This window comes from Rhinatrema bivittatum, chromosome 2, assembly GCF_901001135.1.
Source record: "Rhinatrema bivittatum chromosome 2, aRhiBiv1.1, whole genome shotgun sequence".
NCBI lineage: Eukaryota > Metazoa > Chordata > Amphibia > Gymnophiona > Rhinatrematidae > Rhinatrema > Rhinatrema bivittatum.
Window position 1 is genome coordinate 90,076,354 of NC_042616.1, and position 18,166 is coordinate 90,094,519.

General features: G+C 43.5%; 1 protein-coding gene and 1 pseudogene across 8 annotated transcripts in view; one reads left to right on the top strand and one right to left on the bottom strand.

Moving 5' to 3' along the window:
- Positions 1–18,166, bottom strand: part of PRKAG2 (protein kinase AMP-activated non-catalytic subunit gamma 2) — a 751,594-nt gene that overhangs the window by 317,499 nt on the left and 415,929 nt on the right. The window lies entirely within an intron of this gene.
- Positions 6,534–18,166, top strand: part of LOC115085986 — a 54,662-nt pseudogene continuing 43,029 nt past the window's right edge.

Here is an 18,166-nt window from a genome sequence, read left to right on the forward strand (position 1 = left end):
TAAAACAAGGTTACAACATACTTGTGGTTACAGAAGCAACCACTGAGGTATTCAGATTAGCGGTTAAACTGAATGAGATGATCCTCTAGAACAAAAACCCTTAAAGAGATAGAGGAGAACCTCAGGGGAGGAGCAAGCAGGTAGGAAGTTGGAGGGGAGCAGAACTGGGAAAGGACCATGAGGAGAGGATGTTCATTGCCTTCCTTGTGCCACAGCAGCAGGAGCAGAGAATTCAGAGATTACCTAGGGAAGAGTGAAGCAGATGGGGGGGGGGGGGGGGGGGGGGGGGAGGGGAAGGGTGTGAACTGGGTATCAATGTGCACACGGTCCAAATAATCATTTGATAGACAATTTCCTTTGTGGATGGAGATATCTGGCACTGTAATGGGGAAGACAGGCGATACATGAATTTTGGGCAGCTGACCACCAGAGGGAGGTGTAAAAAAAAAAAAGAAATAGTCCAGTGAAAATCATCTTAGAAACGTTGTCCTGCCCTCAGCTCCCAATGTCCAGGCTTGGAAGCCTTTATAGAAAGTTAAACCTCTTCCTTTATTTAGCTTACAAAGTCAGAGAGAACTCAGATCTTAATACCAAAACATGAACTGACTGATAAACAGTTTGACATTCGTGAATGGTATGGAATTGAAGATAGATGCACAGAAAGCAGACCTGATCCAGCTGTAATGAGAAACTCTGAGAGCTCAGTCGTACAGCTGGTGGGAAATAGATGAGAAAGAAGGCAAGGAAGCAATGAAGTAAGGTCAAAAGTGCGATGCTTCCAGGATCCTGCAGAAGATCCAGCAGAGCTGCAAGCTTGTCCAGAACCAGTTCCAAACTTAACTTTCAGCAGGATTCCAAGGGGCAAAAACCCAACAGGAAGAAGCAAGAAAACACAGACCGGGGAACAGATCCAATCAGAAGCTCAGCAACATTTAAACAATAACCAATAAGGAGGAATAGCTCTACAACTTGTAGAGAATCTAAGCACCTAAGCTAAGCAATGACGGCTATGCTGCTGAATCTCCCTGTAAAAATTGCCTCCTAGCCGCCTAAGTCTTACTTGTCAAAGTTTAGACCTACTGTAGAGCAGTCTAACTCTTCAGGTTAACCTAACTGCCAGTATTTGGACTTTTCCAGTTATCCGGCAAAGTTAACCATATAAGTAGCTCCTCCCTGATCTGCTCATTGTCTGCCCACTAGATATCCAGCTAACTACTTAACTGGACATGTTGAATGTAGCCAGGTATTCGGTGGCTGCCACTTAGCTGGATAAGTCGCTGCTTATCCAACAAAGCCGCAATGAATATAGTCCCTACAACATACAAGGTTAGTAAGAGCTGGATCCTTTTAAGAACATTTTTTCAAGATTTAATGTTCTTTCCCAGAAAGCCCAACTTACCACCAGCAGATGAAGATTCTGAAGGCAACAGCCTATCCCTTTGTAAATGTTCTGCAAAAATCTGCAGCAGGGTAGAAACTTCATATGGAATGGAAAAATAATGAGAGACAGAAATAAACCTGAGGAATGGGCAAGAGTTTGTACTTTTTTCACATTAAATCTTATTTAACTCGGGCAGGCAGGAGGAGCTGCATGGAGCGGTTGGCCCCAGCTTTTCCCTTTTAATTGGGTGGGGGGAGGGGGGACAGGAAGGGAGCTGGGTGTGGGCTTTCAGCCCCAGCTTTTTTTTCAGTTCTGGCAGGTAGGTGAGATTTGCCTGCTAAGTTTAGGACCCCAAAAGCTAACCGTCCTAATTCTCAGCAGCTAACTTTTAGCAGCATATGCACTTGTTTGAAACCAAAATGAAAAAAAAAATACAATGAAACACCCTTGTTTCATTTTCTTATCAAATGAAATGAAAAAAAAAAAATCCTGCCAAAATTTAGATATTTTTAATTTCGGCAAATAGTATGCACTATTTTCCTAAACGAATAAAAAAATCAAAATTCGATCAGAAATCACCCCCCACCCTAGAAATAAATAAATTTGGTGTAACCTTTAGCCACTTAGAGTTAAGGTCATTTTTTATGAAAATCTAACTGGCCGGATTTGGCTGGAAACCATTTCAACTTAAGAGGCCAAAATCCAGCCTGCGTGTTTGTCTGCATAATGCTGTGTACATCTGACATGCATGATACAAATAATGGTAATCATAATGCATAACGTTCATATAGGAGCTCAAAATCAGCGAATAAAAAGGGATCCCCGTGTTTCCTTCTCAGCTGTTCAGCATCCGTGAGCCATCAAGCATGTACTTCAGAAACATAAAATGATGAGGATAAATAAAGATCTGTCCATTTTCCATACCTGCTGGAAACTGTTTCACTGTAAACCGGTTTGATTTGTATCCAATGCGAGAAGATCGGTATATAAAAATAATAAATAAATAAATAAATAGGCCATTGAATCAAAGGAGATGCAGAGCAGAGGAGAATTAATAATGATTACAGCATATCCTTCCCAAATTCACTTGGGCCATTGTGTATTAATTTCACATCCACATTTCCATCCCCCCAAAAATAACCAGAAATATGCCATTATTTGTCTTAGTGGGTTTCCTAGACTTCTAGATTTATGCTAATGAGACTACAGAAGAGTCAATAATATAATGGTAGAGAGGAAATCAGTGCCAAAAGAATTACAAAGGAACAGGAAAATGCTGACTGCAGCAACAAGACCTGTACTTACAGAGGCGTTTTGATTATAAAAGTGCTATAAAAATTGCAATCAAAAGGCAAAAGAGAAAGATGTGGCCCTGCACCACTGCATTCTCAGCCCTATGAGATGAATGCACAGCTACTTTGTCAAGGAAATGTCTTTAGAGTGGTGCGCTTCCTAATCCCCATATAAATTTGGACTATCCTAATCTTTGGGAATGTGAGTAGCTTTTGCAGATCCTTGCATTTATTATTGTTTTATTTTTATTTATTTTAAGTTTTTCTATACCTGCATTCGCGATAAATATCGCATCATGCCGGTTTACATTTAACAAGTGGAGAGGGAACAAAAAGGTAAAAAATAACATTGATCCTAATAATAGTAATAAATAATGATAATAGTAGTGATAAAACTTTTTTGTTGATGCTGTGTCCTTTCTAGTCCCTAAGTTTCTCCTTACAGCAGGGTAGACAGACCTGCACATGACAGAGGACTCCCCAGTGAGATATTACAGATCATCAGCTTAACAGGGATAGGACCTTTCCTCCTCAGTTACCATTTTTCTGATTTCACTGAAATATTCTGACATACGTGCTGCATCCACACCGAAAAGGCTCAAATGTTTGATAAGCATGTGCATCTTCACTTGGTAACTAATGTTCTACTTTCTGTTTTTGGAAAGTTTATGGTTTCTTTTGGTATGACTGAGTTTTGCAAGTCATGTTAGAAATTTATTGGTTCATCCTACTGTTCTGCCAGCCCCTCTCAATTTTTAGCTTCTAAAACTGCATAGGTATTAAGCTTTTTAATCTATGTGTCTCATCTGAAATAAAAAAAAAAGGACACTTTCAAAGCATCAAGAAATCAGCAATGGAATAAAAAGGACTGTGTCATCTTTACTCAGTCTATAAACAACAGAATGGATTCAGGCTCTCTGCATGCATAAAATGTAGCTCTGCATCTCACTTTGGCCTTTTCAAGCAAATAAAGCTGAGATGCACAGCTGTATATTGGTCACACAAACAGTGTGAATCACCCAAAGTAGCTATGTAACTCTCTTCTGGATTGATACCATACTTCCAATTCTCCAGTCCCCTCATAGCATATCCTCTCCTTTGTTCAGTCAATGGGCCTAATCTATTTAATGTTTCTACCGGAGGACTATGGGACATATCAAGTACTACTGCTCCCACAGATATAAAACAAAACTTTATTATGTCAGGGCTTGCTGCTGCTGCTGACTAGTCTTGCATTGTTAGTGTCTATAATTTCTGCTTGTTGTCCTGTAACTTTCCTTACAGACAGGCAAGAAATGTTTGTAAATAAATGCACTAGAGGTCTAGACACTGTTGTTTTTGACCTTTGAACCATTAGAGGACATGGAGGAAAATGAGCTGGGCTGTATGTGGAGACCTTGTATTGACTCTGCTGGGAGATCCAGTGATCCTGCCCTGGGGAACCAGATTGTCCCTGGCACTAGGAAACAGTTGCTGGGAACAGAGAAGATGTTCCCTACAAGTTAATAGCTACTTAGTCATGTTGAGGGGGTTATTTATTAAACGGCGTGAATGCATTTACTGATCATTAAAAGGCATTAGCGTGGAAATAGCATGCAGAATATGAATTTCCACACATTATTTCCTGGCCCACAAACCAAGAGCAATGTGGGTATGGTAATGAGCTGCATTGTATGCAAATGCAAGCAAATCAGCTTATTACTATGTAAATTGAATAACGCCTTGCATGAAAGTTTGTAAGGTGCATTATTCAATAAAGCTTAGCTACACTTTCAGAGGTATAGTTAACATTCTGATGCACCCTGGGAAAAATTAATGCACTTAAAAGGGCTGGCCAGCCCAGAAAAGCCTTCCAGCCCAAAATAAGATCATTGCTGAGGGAGTCTAATGGGCTTCCCTCTTCCTACCCCTATCCTGAACACCTGCAGGATAAAAGTTAGAAGTATAGTGAAGGCCAGCCAGCTGCCCACCTGTCTGACCCCTCACCCTCCCAGGAAGGAAGGGCCTGTCTACTTGAATAAAACATTACCTCCAAACCTGGGGTCAGCTGGGATGGCTGGCATCATTTTAAAAATGGAGCCGATGGGGCAGGAGCCAGTGGGGTCACTCCTGCCCCTACTACACCACCAGGATATTCAAGCAAGCTTCAGGCTGGTGGGTGGGGAGAGTTCTGGGTGGGGCAGCTGTGGTTGAGAGCATACAAAGTTCTTGGCCACATCAACATATGGAAAACTACTGCGGGATTTCCTAAGTCCTGTGGTAGTGTTCTGCATGGTAAACGTACCTCGCTTTATTGAATCAGCCCCCTAGTGAGCTCCATGATGCTTGATGTGAAGTGACATATTGGAACGAAATGTGAGTGCTGAGAGTACTAGAGTTGAACTTGTGTGTGATCACCTGGATTAAATGACCATGGAAGTGGACCTGATTGTGAGAACCTGTTTGAACTGAAGATACCTGGGAAAAATACTGAACTGGTTCCTTATAAACCAGGCTGAAGCAGAGCTGGTGGTTTGAGTTACTCAAACCCTGTGGTGAAGTGAACCTGTATATTTATTTATTTATTTAGTATTTTTCTATACCGACCTTCATGGTTAAATACCATATCAGGTCGGTTTACATCGAACAAGGGGATTGTAACAGAAAATACATATTTAAATAAGTGGATAAACAGAAGAATCAAAGTTACAATCAACAGGGATGGTAAAAAACTTGGAAGCTTAAGCAGCTGGAAAGAAAGGCCTAAGAAGGCATAAAGTTAAGTAAACATAAAACCAACACGGTAACATGGTTAGTGCTAGATTAAGTGGTTAGAAGAGACTTGTGCTTGTGGGAGTTAAAGGATGTCAAAGTCCATAGGTCTTGGGAAGTGTTAATCATCTATTGTGTGTCCGATGGATCTGGGATCCGATGGATCATCTATTGTGTGTCCGATGGATCTGGGAAGGCTTGTCGGAACAGCCAAGTCTTGAGTTTTTTCTTGAATGTAAGTAGGCAAGGTTCCAGCCTGAGGTCTGAAGGGATGTTGTTCCACATGGCTGGGCCTGCTATTGAGAAGGCTCGGTCTTTGGTCGAAATGAGGCGCGTGGCTTTGGTAGGAGGGGCTTGTAGAGTGCCTTTATGGATTTCTCTAATCGGTCTGATTGACGTATGAGGTTTGAGTGGGATTTCGAGATCAAGTTGCAGGTGATTATGGATGGATTTGTGTATTATAGAGAGTGATTTATGTAGAACTCTGTAGTTAACTGGTAACCAGTGTAGATAACGGAGGATGGGAGTAATATGTTCTATATATGTATATACTGTGTTATTATCCCGGTGTTTAAATAAAGTTAAGTTTGGAACCTGAAAGATTCAATGCAGTCAAGCTGCAATCTGACAATTCGGAACCAATCCTGGGCTGGCAGTTTCTTCCTCCTTTTTGGGCTCCCAGTTCGATCAGATCCAACCTCTATTGAGCTTTGGCGCTTGAAGCCTTCATCTGCAACTATCCAAGGATTTTCTCTCTATTTTTAAATTCCCCTACCCAGCTCAGCCCAGCCCAGCCATTGAAGCAACGGTCTCTGGCCCTGGGGGCACAAACTGCAGCTCTCTCTCTAGAGCAGTGGTTCTCAACCCTGTCCTGGGGACCCCCCCCAGCCAGTCGGGTTTTTAGGATATCCACAATGAATATGCATGAGAGAAAATTTGCATGTTATGGAGGCAGTGTATGCAAATTTTCTCTCATGCATATTCATTGTGGATATCCTGAAAACCCGACTGGCTGGGGGGGTCCCCAGGACAGGGTTGGGAACCACTGCTCTAGAATCCTGCTGACGTGGACACTTAATCTGGCTACTGGGTGTCATTTCCACCGAGTGATGACCAAGACTCTCTCCCCCAACAGGCTGGGCAAGCTGACCGTCCTGAAGGGCAGCTTTCTGGCCAGGGATTCAAACCCAGGTACTGTGAGTACCAATCAGGCACAGGAGCAGCCTGATATATATATATATATATATATAAACATTTAAAATATGTATCGACTGTTATGCTTGGTTCACACATTTCAAGGACATTCAAGGCAGGCTCTGTGGCACTTATTGGACAAGGCTTGTCCAGCAGGGATCAGGTATCCAAGCGATGATGCGCTCGAGGCCATGGCAGGGCACTACAGAATACGCTTTGCTAGTATATGAGTGATACTACAGGATTTAGTTGTGGTGAAAACTTCCCTTCCACCTCTCTACCACCAAGGCAATCAGACTCGCTAAGGTAATTGGCCTAGGTTAGGAAAAAAAATTCCTAAAAAAAAATTTACTAGACTGATTTTTCTATCTGCATAAATAAAACAGACCCCCCTTAGCTATATTATACTGTAGAAGAGAAAATTAGATCTCACTATGCAGCACAACTTAAAACAATCCATTGCAGAGCACTTAACAGTCATGGTTCAAATGGTTTAAGAAAAGGTTCAACTTCTTCCCCTGGGAAGGAAAAAAAAGTCCCTTGCACATAAAACCGAAAGTGCTCCCAGGCAGTTCAAGCAGAACAAATGATGTTATGGAGAAAGACATAAAAACCGCAGTAAAAATCTAGCCAGCGTCTTTCAAGAGCTTTGTAATGAAAAAGGAATAACATTTAAAATTAGTTTGTGACTCCGAGAAATGGGTAAGCCTGTAAATGGCTGTCTGAAAATCTTAAGTGGTGTAGAAAGGTTGGGTAGTTCAGGTGAAGAAAAGTCCATTTTCCCAGTGCAAAGCGTGATCTGCAATCCTCACTTTAAATCAGAAGGCTGGAGTAAGATGGAGAACTCTACCCGTGCCATCTCTTGTACACTTCCTTTAAGCACTCTACACGTGCCGCTGTCAGAGGCAGCATACTGGACTGGACAAACCTTTGGTCTCACCTAGTAAGGCAATTTTTAGATTCATGGGTTCTAACAAAAATATGAAAAGCAATCCCATTTACAAAAGATGCCCAGATCATGAATCCCAGAACGTGAATTTCAGATGTTGGCTCAGACAACCTTTACTAATGGATGTTATTTAAATTCCTCCCTGTTCTTCAATCATTCTCCATTTCCTCCCTCTTCAACGTCCCCTCTTGCTTACCTAAATGCAACAGTGTCCAAGTTCAAATTCTCTCCCTTAGAAGAAAGAGCCTTACCTTTAAAACAGTGCCTGCCAAACCTAGCAGTTCCTTCACAGCCTAAAATCCTGTATTCCCTCTGGGGAATGAGAGTTTATAAAAGGTGAGCAAATAAACTAGAACAGAAATTCAAGCCTTGACAATGGTGTTATTGCTCACAACTTAGAAAGATGTTGACCTATTATGTGAACTACCATGTGTCCAATATAGTGTGTATGTATATATATATTCCGTGCCTCCATTTTGGGAAGAAATTCTGATGCCACCATAGACTGCTCAGAAAATGACGGCTACTACCTGGAGATTAATATCCTAATTCAATAAACATACACACGGTTAATATGACTCCAAAATTGCTCTATGCTTCATGGGCAAGAGGAAATGTGAAAAAAAAAAAGGATTTGTATCCACAAAAAAGCAGGGGAAGTAGCTTGCTTGATACGGTGGTTACTACCCCAAACCAAATAAGCCTGATACTTCAATTTCAATGATATTCAGCATAGTTCTCTGCTTCAATGGCAGGGGGAATGATGAAAAGATCTCTGCTTCAACGACAGGGGGAATGTTGAAAAGATGATTTATATTCAGACAACAGCCAACAAGGACTGAGTTGCACAGGCTGGATAAACATGCGTGGGAGTAGCTTGCTATGACGGCGGTTACTACCCCTAACCAATTAGCTAGATACTTCACTTAGATGCAGCTCCAGCTCTGCTAACTACATTGATGGCAGAGATGGAAGGGAAATAGATCGATGGCGGGGGTGGAAGGGAAATAAATTGATGGCGGGGTGGAAGGGAAATAGAACAAAAAAGTCACTTACAAGGGACAAGAGTAACAGATAAGTATGGGGGGGAAAAAAAAAGTGAAAGCTTGCTGGGCAGACTGGATGGACCGTTTGGTCTTCTTCTGCTGTCATTTCTATGTTTCTATATGTTTCTATGTTAATCACAGAAAGTTTACCCTTTGTAGCCATATGCACAGGCACTGGAACATCTTTTTGGTTGGGAAGGGGGAGCAAACAAAGCAACCTCCAGCTTCCTTCCCGCACAATCAATTTCTTAATTTACATTTTATGTCATTGTTTTTTTTAAATACATTCTTCACAGAAATCATATTGAGAGCAATTTTTACTTGTGTAAATGGCTGCCTAAGTGATTAACAGTCATTTTAATCATTTAAATGTTATCGCTGCTTGTTAGTTTTATTATATTATTTGTTGCTCTGTTTTTGCTTCCACTCGGCCTTTTTCTCCTTTGTCCCTTCCCCAGCTCCTGTTCTATGTATTTTCCACCTTTAGTTCCGATGTAAACCGGTTTGATGTAACCACGAATGCAGGTATAGAAAAGTAGTAAATAAATAAATAAAATAAAATTTTGGAAAATTGCCCACCCTATATGTGGGTAAAAGTGGAACGATGCACCTGCTTTTACCTACATTTTTGTGGAGATATTCCCAGGACAGGATTAGGGTGGGGCAGGCAACATGCATATATAAGGGCATCACCAAAGCACCCCTGAAAGGCATCAGTCTTCAGATGTGCAATATTAGAGAAAGCAGGGGTGTACAGTGGTCCCTGACATTACCCAGTGCAGGGAGTGGGTGCTTAATAAAACTTAGGATCCCGGGGCTCATGTTCTGTTCCTTCAGGTTCCTGTCCAGAGAGGGTGGCTGGGACCCAAGCATGGAGTACCCAGGCCCTAGGACTTGGGAGACTTTCTTGGGATCCAATGAAGATCTTGAGAGTAGAAAGGCCAAAGATGATTCAAAGGAAAAGGGAAGTTAGTCCCAGACTCCTCATACGCTATGGGAGACTACCTAAGAGTTCAGAATAGTGAATTTCTGGTTGGGGTGCCAGGTTGAGGAATGCCAGATTAGGAAAAATCTATTTGCACAGTCACTATTGGAAGAATCTGTCAGACTCTTCAGAAGTGTATCAGGAGGTACTTCCAGTTTCTTACAGGAAAGGGATCTGCATCCAACTCGCAGGAACGATCCAGAGAAGTGCCAAGGAAGGTCCCTTTTGAGAGTACCTACTGCCAGGGAGTGCAAATTTACCAGTGCCTGTACCAGTGACTTAATAAATTTAGATAACTTTCAAACAAATGCATGTGGCAGCATGCATGCGTGTACCTGATCTCAAGCAGATCTACACAAGTATTTTATAACCACATATGATGCATGACGTATGCACATTTTATAAAATACGCGTATCCCTACCCCGCAACATATGCGCATATATAGGCTTACATGTGTATTCTTAAGGTACAAGTCCAGTACAGATGGCACATAAACTTATTAGGCAACTCTTTGGGGCAGGAACCCAGGCTAGCTGTACTATTTCCCTTCCCACCCAGGGTGTAGGTTCAATAGACTTGGGGATGAAAGGAGTCCTCTCGGTTCCCAGTGCAGGGTGGCTAACTCTCTTTAGGTATCCCTGGGAGAGGGGTATTTTTCCTATTTGCTGTGCTCTGAGTGCCAAATAATCACACTGGAGTCACTCTGTTAGTATCCAAAAAAACAATTCTTTACTGAAGACAATAAATGGGAAATGGCACAACTCTTTGATCTGCAGCAGCGCAATGAAATGGTCTGTTACAATGTTCTCCCAAATCTGTCAGGAATATCTCAGGCCGGCCAGGGGAATTCCTATCATCCAGGGCTTGTAAAAATAAGTTCCCCAGGTGGGCAGCGTGTCCTTTGAAGGGGCAGAAGCACCTCTTCCAGCTGGCAAAAATGCTCTATTTTTCTCTCAGCACAAAAAGACAAATCTCTTCCTCTCCCCAGAGTCTGAAGAATCACCAGATGGTAGGTTTTGCCTTTACTCATTGTTAGATGATTCAAACCTTCTTTGATCTTGTGCAGTCCTTGTCCTGTCCTTTGGATCCCTGATGAGAGGGATCCCTTGGAGCAGGATTCTCAATGCTCCCGGCAGGAAGGAAGAGCAGTCAGAACTTCCAACCTGGATCTTGAAATTAGGCTCACGAAACTGAAGATAACTCCAGGGCGGCTCACAGCAGGTCACTAGCACCTCCTTCCTCACCGAGGCAATGGGGGTCAGGTCTTCCCTAACCTGCCCAGGCCCAGACCCAGGGTTGCCCATTCCCTGAACCCAAGAGCTGAACACAGGCTCCAGTAAGGCCCCTATATCTAAAATGTAAAAGTTCAAAAAATGCACTCAGAGGGATAACTCCCACCAGACAGATTGTGTTCTGGCTGGGAAGAAACCCTCCTGACCCTGGCCAGGACCACCAAACAGGGCTTCCTTGGCTAAAACTGGCTGGGCCTGTATAATAACAAAATCCAAATTCCTCTCTGTTTCCTGTACTTAATACGAACTCAAAGTACTACCTTCCAGCTGTAGCAAGAGTATGGTCATATACTGTTTCAAATGGGCTGGCCACTCCAGACCCCACAGAAGGAGGAGCTGCATGTGAATGGTTCCTTCCTTCATCCATCCTACTCTAGCTAATTGACACTGCACTAACCCAGGGCTTACTGGTAACCCAAGAAGTGCCTGGGATACACATGCAAATACATGCAATGCATACACTGAAACCACGTTTATCAATGCAATGAACGAGGGTACTTTCCCTGCCTGATTTAAAATGTACGCGCATATATTTTATGCATGAAAGAAAAGTGGGCCTTGTGCCGGTAAGGCTGCCAATTTTAAAACAGTGCACATTAAATGAAATGAACCAGCTTACCAATTAGTCCACGAGTTCACCCAGTCCTTCTCCAGGTCCTCAGCTTGAACCTCCTCTAGTTCATCCATCCCTCCCTCCCAGTCAGTACTACAAAATAAGCACGTTTAATATCACTTACACGATGGTGTGGGATAAATATCTTCAAAGCCCATCTCCTCATGCTAGGAGTTGTGATTCTGAACAGTCTGTAGTCTCAGAAGTGTGCTTGATTATGAACAATTAAAATATGCACTTCCTTTTATTAAGGGTGGGAGTGGGAGAGAGGGATGGGAGTTTATTTTATTTCATTCACTATATCTGATGACTCTTGGGTACACAAGAACAAGGCACTAGAGAAGGTTTTGTCAATTCTAGATTTATAGGAAAGAAAAGCAAAGTTGGACTGGCAATAGAAATGGCAATCTTACCGTTAGCATCAATTTGTATGCAGGACATATTTTCAGAAATTGTATCTATTTGAAGATATGTCACACTATGGGCCAGATTTTAAAAGCTCTTCGCACGTAAATCGCCTTAAGCGCGCTGGGCCTATTTTATAAAGGCCCGGCGACGCGCGTGAAGCCCCAGGACGCGTCCAAGCCCCGGGGCTTTACTAAAGGGGCCGTCCGGAGGCGGGGCGGGGCCAGAGGCAGGCACAAAAGGTGAGATAAGGAATTGGGGGGGTTAGAGTAGGGCTGGGGGGGAAAGGTTAGGGGAAGGGGTGGGAAGGTTAGGTTACAGGGGAGGGAACGAGGGAAGGCAGCACAGCTCGGCGCGCACAAGGTGCACAATTGTGCACGCACTAGCGTGAGCCGACCCCTGATTTTATAACACGCGCGTGCCTGCATGCACATGTTATAAAATTTGGCGTACATGTGCGCGCGCCAGGTAGCGAGTGCGCATGTACGCCCGTGCGCTGGTCTTAAAATCTACCCCTATGTTAGCAAGTTGTTATTCCATTTGTGTGCTTTGCTATTTCATTGTTTTCAGCTGAATTAACAGATTTAAACTAATATCACTTATGCCAGATGCCAGATTAATTAGGTGTAAAAATATGAGAGTAAGTTGGCAGATGTAACCTGTGCCTTTTAAAATAGCAACTTACGTGCACAAGTGCTGGCCCCACCTAGGAATGCCCTTTTGGAAATGCATATGTGTGCACAAAAGTGAAAATATGCACGTATTTTTTACTTTTATAGAATACACGAGTAGATACTGCTTATGTATGCATATGCTAATTTTTATACACATAACGTTTTGAAAATTCACCCCTAAGACTGGTGATTTTTTAGATATTTTGTGTATGTGGAATATTTTTAAAAAATGAATAAATATATCTCCAATGTTACACTGAAAGCTTCTGCCCCACACCCTACTCCTAATCCTGTCTCACCCCCCCAAAAAGAAAATAGTTTTAAAAAACACTGTGGCTTTGGCTTCCTTCTGCCCCACATCCACACCCTCCTGAACCACACAGAACCTCCCAAAAACTCCAAGCTCCGAAGCAGTGTCCAGCATTGCTTTGATCTTTTACATACACATACACACACACCTATTTAATACATAGAAATATAGAATTTGATGGTTGATTAAGAACACAATGCCCATCTAGTCTGCTGTCCGATTCCCGACCAATGTTATCTGGTGTTTCAGAGTGCAGTTCAGCCTCTGCCAAGGCAGCATTTCCAGTGCAGTTTCTAGGATTCAGGGCCAGTCTAGAAGCCAGTCTCTATTTAGACCTCCCGTCAAAATCAGAACATCAACTGCTACTGCACTCTGCCACACGTTTGATTACTGGAACAATATGACATGTAACATATTACTCCGGTACTTGATAGTTTGCACTGGCTACCAATTCAACAACAAATTGTTGCGGTTCTGGCCGCGAGCGCCAAGACCAGACCCTTACCTCCGTGCTCCAGGACCTACTCCCGTTTCTGGAGGCCTGGTTTGCGGCCTGTTCGGCGGCGTCCCCACGGGGGCCGCACCGCCGGGAAGCTTCCCATGGACGCCCTGCTTCTAGGCACGCATGCACGCGCCACTTGGACGCTTTTCTAGGCCGTTTCCCGCCAGCGGTGACTCCGCTCAGTTCCTGACGTCAGACACCGCGGCCTTGATAAGCCGGCCACGGACACTCAGTCTTTGCCTTGCAACGGGTTTACCTCCCGGTTCCCTGTTGCGTCGTGCCCTGGAGTGAGCTGCCTTGCTACTCGCTCTGTTCCTGCTTGCCTGCTACAATACCTGCTTGGTTCCTGCCTGCCTGCTACAGTTTCTGCCTGGTTCCAGTACCTGAGCCCTGCTACAGTTTCTGCCTGGTTCCAGTACCTGAGCCCTGCTACAGTTCCTGCCTGGTTCCAGTACCCGAGTCCTGCTACAGTTCCTGCCTGGTTCCAGAACCCGTACCCAGTTACAGTATCACTACTGTCCTAGTCTGCTTCCAGTTCCCAGTCCTGATCATCAACCCGCCTAAGTCCCAGCAGCCGGGCCCCTACGAGCTCCTCCCGGGGGGGCTTCGGCTTCCAAGGGTGAAGCCGCCTAAGTCCCAGCGGTTGGGCTCCTACGGGCTCCTCCCGGGGGAGTACCAGCTTCCAGGGTGAAGAGCACCTCTACGTCTCGCCTGAACATCTGCCTCCCGGCCTGCCACATACTAGAGACATTGACCACCTTTCCCAGTCTCCTGCAGGTCGGCCCAAGGGTCCACTAAACTGAGACTCCATAACACGAATCTCTTACAAAATCGGTATGGCGATTTTTAAATTAATAAATTCAAGTTACTGTCCATGGTCCAATGCTCTGCTATATATATATGAGCCATCTTGTCAACTTAGATCCTCTCAACGAGGATTGCTCGATGTACCTTTTTCAGATATGCTCGCCTCATAACAGCAACAGATTCTGACTTCTCGATTGCGGCGCCTATGTTATTTTGGAACTCCGAATACTGGACTGCATTAAAAAGTTTCAACTTCTTTTAAAACGTTTTTTATTAAGAACTTCAGTACTGACCCTCTCACATTATGTGGCTGCTTGAGATCTTATTATGTCTTTTTAATGTTTTTGTTATGAATCTTTTTTATTTCCAGTTTGTACATCACTTGGGCCATATGTGCTAAGCAATTAATTCATTTTAATAAATCATATCAAATCAGCCTGGAAATCATAACATGATTCATCAGGTTCAGGTATCAAAGGCAAATCAAATCAAATCGTTTGAGTTCAAGCAGAGTATCTCTGTTTCAAGGCAGAGTCGGATTTCTGTCACTTGGCAGACAGTGTAGTGTATGTTGCATAGATCAGTGAAACAAACTCCTGCTTTAATGCATTTTGATTTGTACTTTTCAGACAGCAGAATGTGAAAAATGTACAAGGTGTGGGGACTTTTACAAGGCATTGTAGGTAATGCCACATTAACAGGCATTCTTGCAGCCTCCTCCTTCTCCTATCCATTCCCTTCCTTTTCACTCCTTTGAACGTGTGATGGATGGCTCTGTCAATCCAGCAGGACATTCAGCATCAAGCAGCTGATCTGATATCTTAGCATCACTGCATAGTTTGCAGTTCACAGCACCATTAGTGAAACCTCCTCGAGTCACTCACTGTCAGGCTCGATCCAGTGCAAAGTGGCATTACACACACACACAGCGCCCCATGCGTAAAAGCTGATCTGTGCCAGGCGGCAGGTGCTCAGCTCAGTGCAGAATCACCTTCCAACCTACATCCTTAGAACAAGGAAAGGATCTGGTGGGTGGTTTGTTTTTTTTTTTTAATTTTGGAATGTGGTGACTAAGCACATACTTCCAGCATTAGAAACGTCAGGAAAGGAGGAGAAAAGGGGAAAGTAAGCAAAAATCAGAACTGGCTGCACCAAGTGCATTTTGCTCCTTTTTGGTTCTTGCTTATTGACCAATGCATTTATCTTAAAGATGAAGCTCAAGTATACCTTCAAATACTGTTGCACTTGTCCTACACATTAGTGCATCACTCACCTTTACAGTACATGATCCACCACCGAAGTGCACCAGCATAAGCAGTGCTCTCAAGCATGTCTGCAAACCTCACACATATCTTTATTGCAGTGTTTTGTCTAAAAACATTTTGCTCAAATGTAAAGGAAGCAGCTCGATGGATGAGTTTGCTTGGATGCTTTTCGTGGAACTTGATGTAATGCCTACATCTTCTGCAGTCCCTCAGTGACAATAAAACAGAAGGAGTAGACTCCATGAATGTTAAGTAGGGCCAACATAGGCAGAATCTGCAAGCAACCTGGCTTTTGTTCAGAGTCCTCAAACGCAAAGCCAGACCCAAGTTAGTAGTAAAGCAAAAGGAATCCAAACTTATGTGAGACTGAGCCCCATACAATAAGTGCTCAGTGAGAGGCTGAAGGTCTACATAACCCTGAACACTTGGCAGGTTTAGCGGTACTGCACAGAAAAGCTGTGAGGTATTTAAAGGGCGCGACTGAAGTAACTTACCTAGACAGCAGCGTTTGAGGTTTCTTCACAGAAAAAGAAACTCGCAGCAGTCTCCGAACCCTCGACATAAGACTCAAGGAAGGGCGGACCACTTTCCAGGCTTTGAAGTATATGAAAGGGGACACGTGAATGAAAATCTGGCTTACAAAATGTTACTGTGGCTGAGGAACTGTGTATCTGGACGGCTTAGAGAGACAACTTCCATCTGCATTCATTGATGCTTAACTTCTGAATCAAGATATGCATGAGCTACAAGCACCTAAATATAGTCCACCTCGAGAAAGCATTCTAAACAATTAATCATTTAAGTATTCTGCCTCCTCAAGTCCAGGTCTAACCTGCCACTACTCTGTCTCTCAAAATCAGCAGGGAGCAGGCTTTGGGTGTACATCCTTTCCTGGTCTTTCCATCCTGCATGCCCTCGTACGAATCCAAAATAACATCAAGGAATTCCCTCCAACTGAGTCCCAACCATCCAGAGGTACATAGTCAGCTGCTGTTACCAGGGTAACAAGCATAGCTGTGCACCGCGGTTAAGCTTATCCAGCTAACTAGTGCATATATTCAGCAGCACGACAGCACCACTGAATATATACGGCTATTTTTAAATCAGCTGGATAAGTTTATCTGGCTAACTTTAGGACAGCCCTGTGGCCCGACCAGAGTTACCCAAATAAATTAGACAGCTAACTCAGCTCCTCTCTATTAATGCCCATTCCTCACCCCTGACTTGTCCAGCTAAATTCTTAGCTGGATAAGTGACCTATCCAGCTAAGGGGCATCCGTTGATCCTAGCTGGATATTCAGCAGCGCCACTTAGCTGGATAGGTAGTACTTATCCAGCTAAGTGTCATTTTGAATATCAACCTCCTTGTTTAATTTTTTGCACACACATAACACAGCAAGCAAAGATTCCATTTCAGAGGGAGTTGTTACGGTTCAATAGAATCCCAACGCTGACAGTACATCAATGGATATTAATGCTGTCTGATGCAATTTGATGATCCACATCAGGCAATGCTTCTCATATCTCTGAGATGCCATTAAGCCTTGGACTGATACAACCCCATGGTATTCACACAAGGATGGTTCTGCAAAAGTACTCCCAATAAATCAGTTGGCATTTCTCTCCCTGGAACTTACAAATGCTCTTCAGGGTGCTGGGCATTTTAGAGCTGCATGCTGGGGAGGAGGATCTTGCCTGTTCCACTGCTCTGCAAGGTGTGACGCTTCCAGAACTCAAGCATGCTCAGATAAAACAACACAAAAAACATTAACAATTCCAGACGGAGTGCTCGAGTACCATTTAATCCATGGCTTACACAGAAATTATATTTTAAGCTTAGATACAACCTGAATATCTTCAACAAAACCACACTTTTAGGAAAAGAGACACTAGGAGGAATGATCGTACGGCACTAGGGTTCCTGTTGGCAAAACAGCGCAGGGGAGATAGTTTCAGGAGAAGCACAGGGGAATTCAGTTCCTGCTGGTAGAAAGGAAAAGGGTAGGGGGGGAGGTGGGTGGGCAGCCTGTCAGTTCTTGACTATTCGTAATGAAATCACCCCCCACCCCCTCACTGGGTTTGTACTGTGTGGTTTTCCAGCAGTACATGGCAGTGATCACAATGATGGGGTAGGTGTGTAGCTTTACTAGGTTAAATATGATGTTCAATGACTGCGTATTTCTCAGAAGTACCATTCCAGTAAGACCGGATTTAAGATTACAGTGCCTAAAGGCAGAGAACTGGGAGGGGCTTTCTCTCCTGGAAATTATAGAGCAACGGGGGGAAGCCTAGTTCTGGGGAACCTTCAGAATTTGGCACACTAGGCCCTTGGCTTTGTTGCCTATGCCTAATCTTGGCCCTGCATTCCATAGGTCCTTTCTAAAAGTTCATTTACTAGGGTTTCTACCGTGGAATAAATGCAGGCTTCCTGACAAGGCAGTCAGGTTGGTGAACTTGACAGAACAAATCGGGAGGTCCATATTCAAAAGCTGTTTAGGAAGATAAATCAAAAGTTATCCATCTAAATGGCAAATCTGGTGTATCCACCCACTTATCTGGCTAAATTATAGTTGTAAATGTACGCCTCCAGCATTACTACCAGAGTAACGCTTGAAGCAGCTGATATCACATTGCTCTGTGATCACAGTGTTAAAAATGATTAAGGTATCGGTGGGTGGGTGGCAGGGTTGCAGGTACCA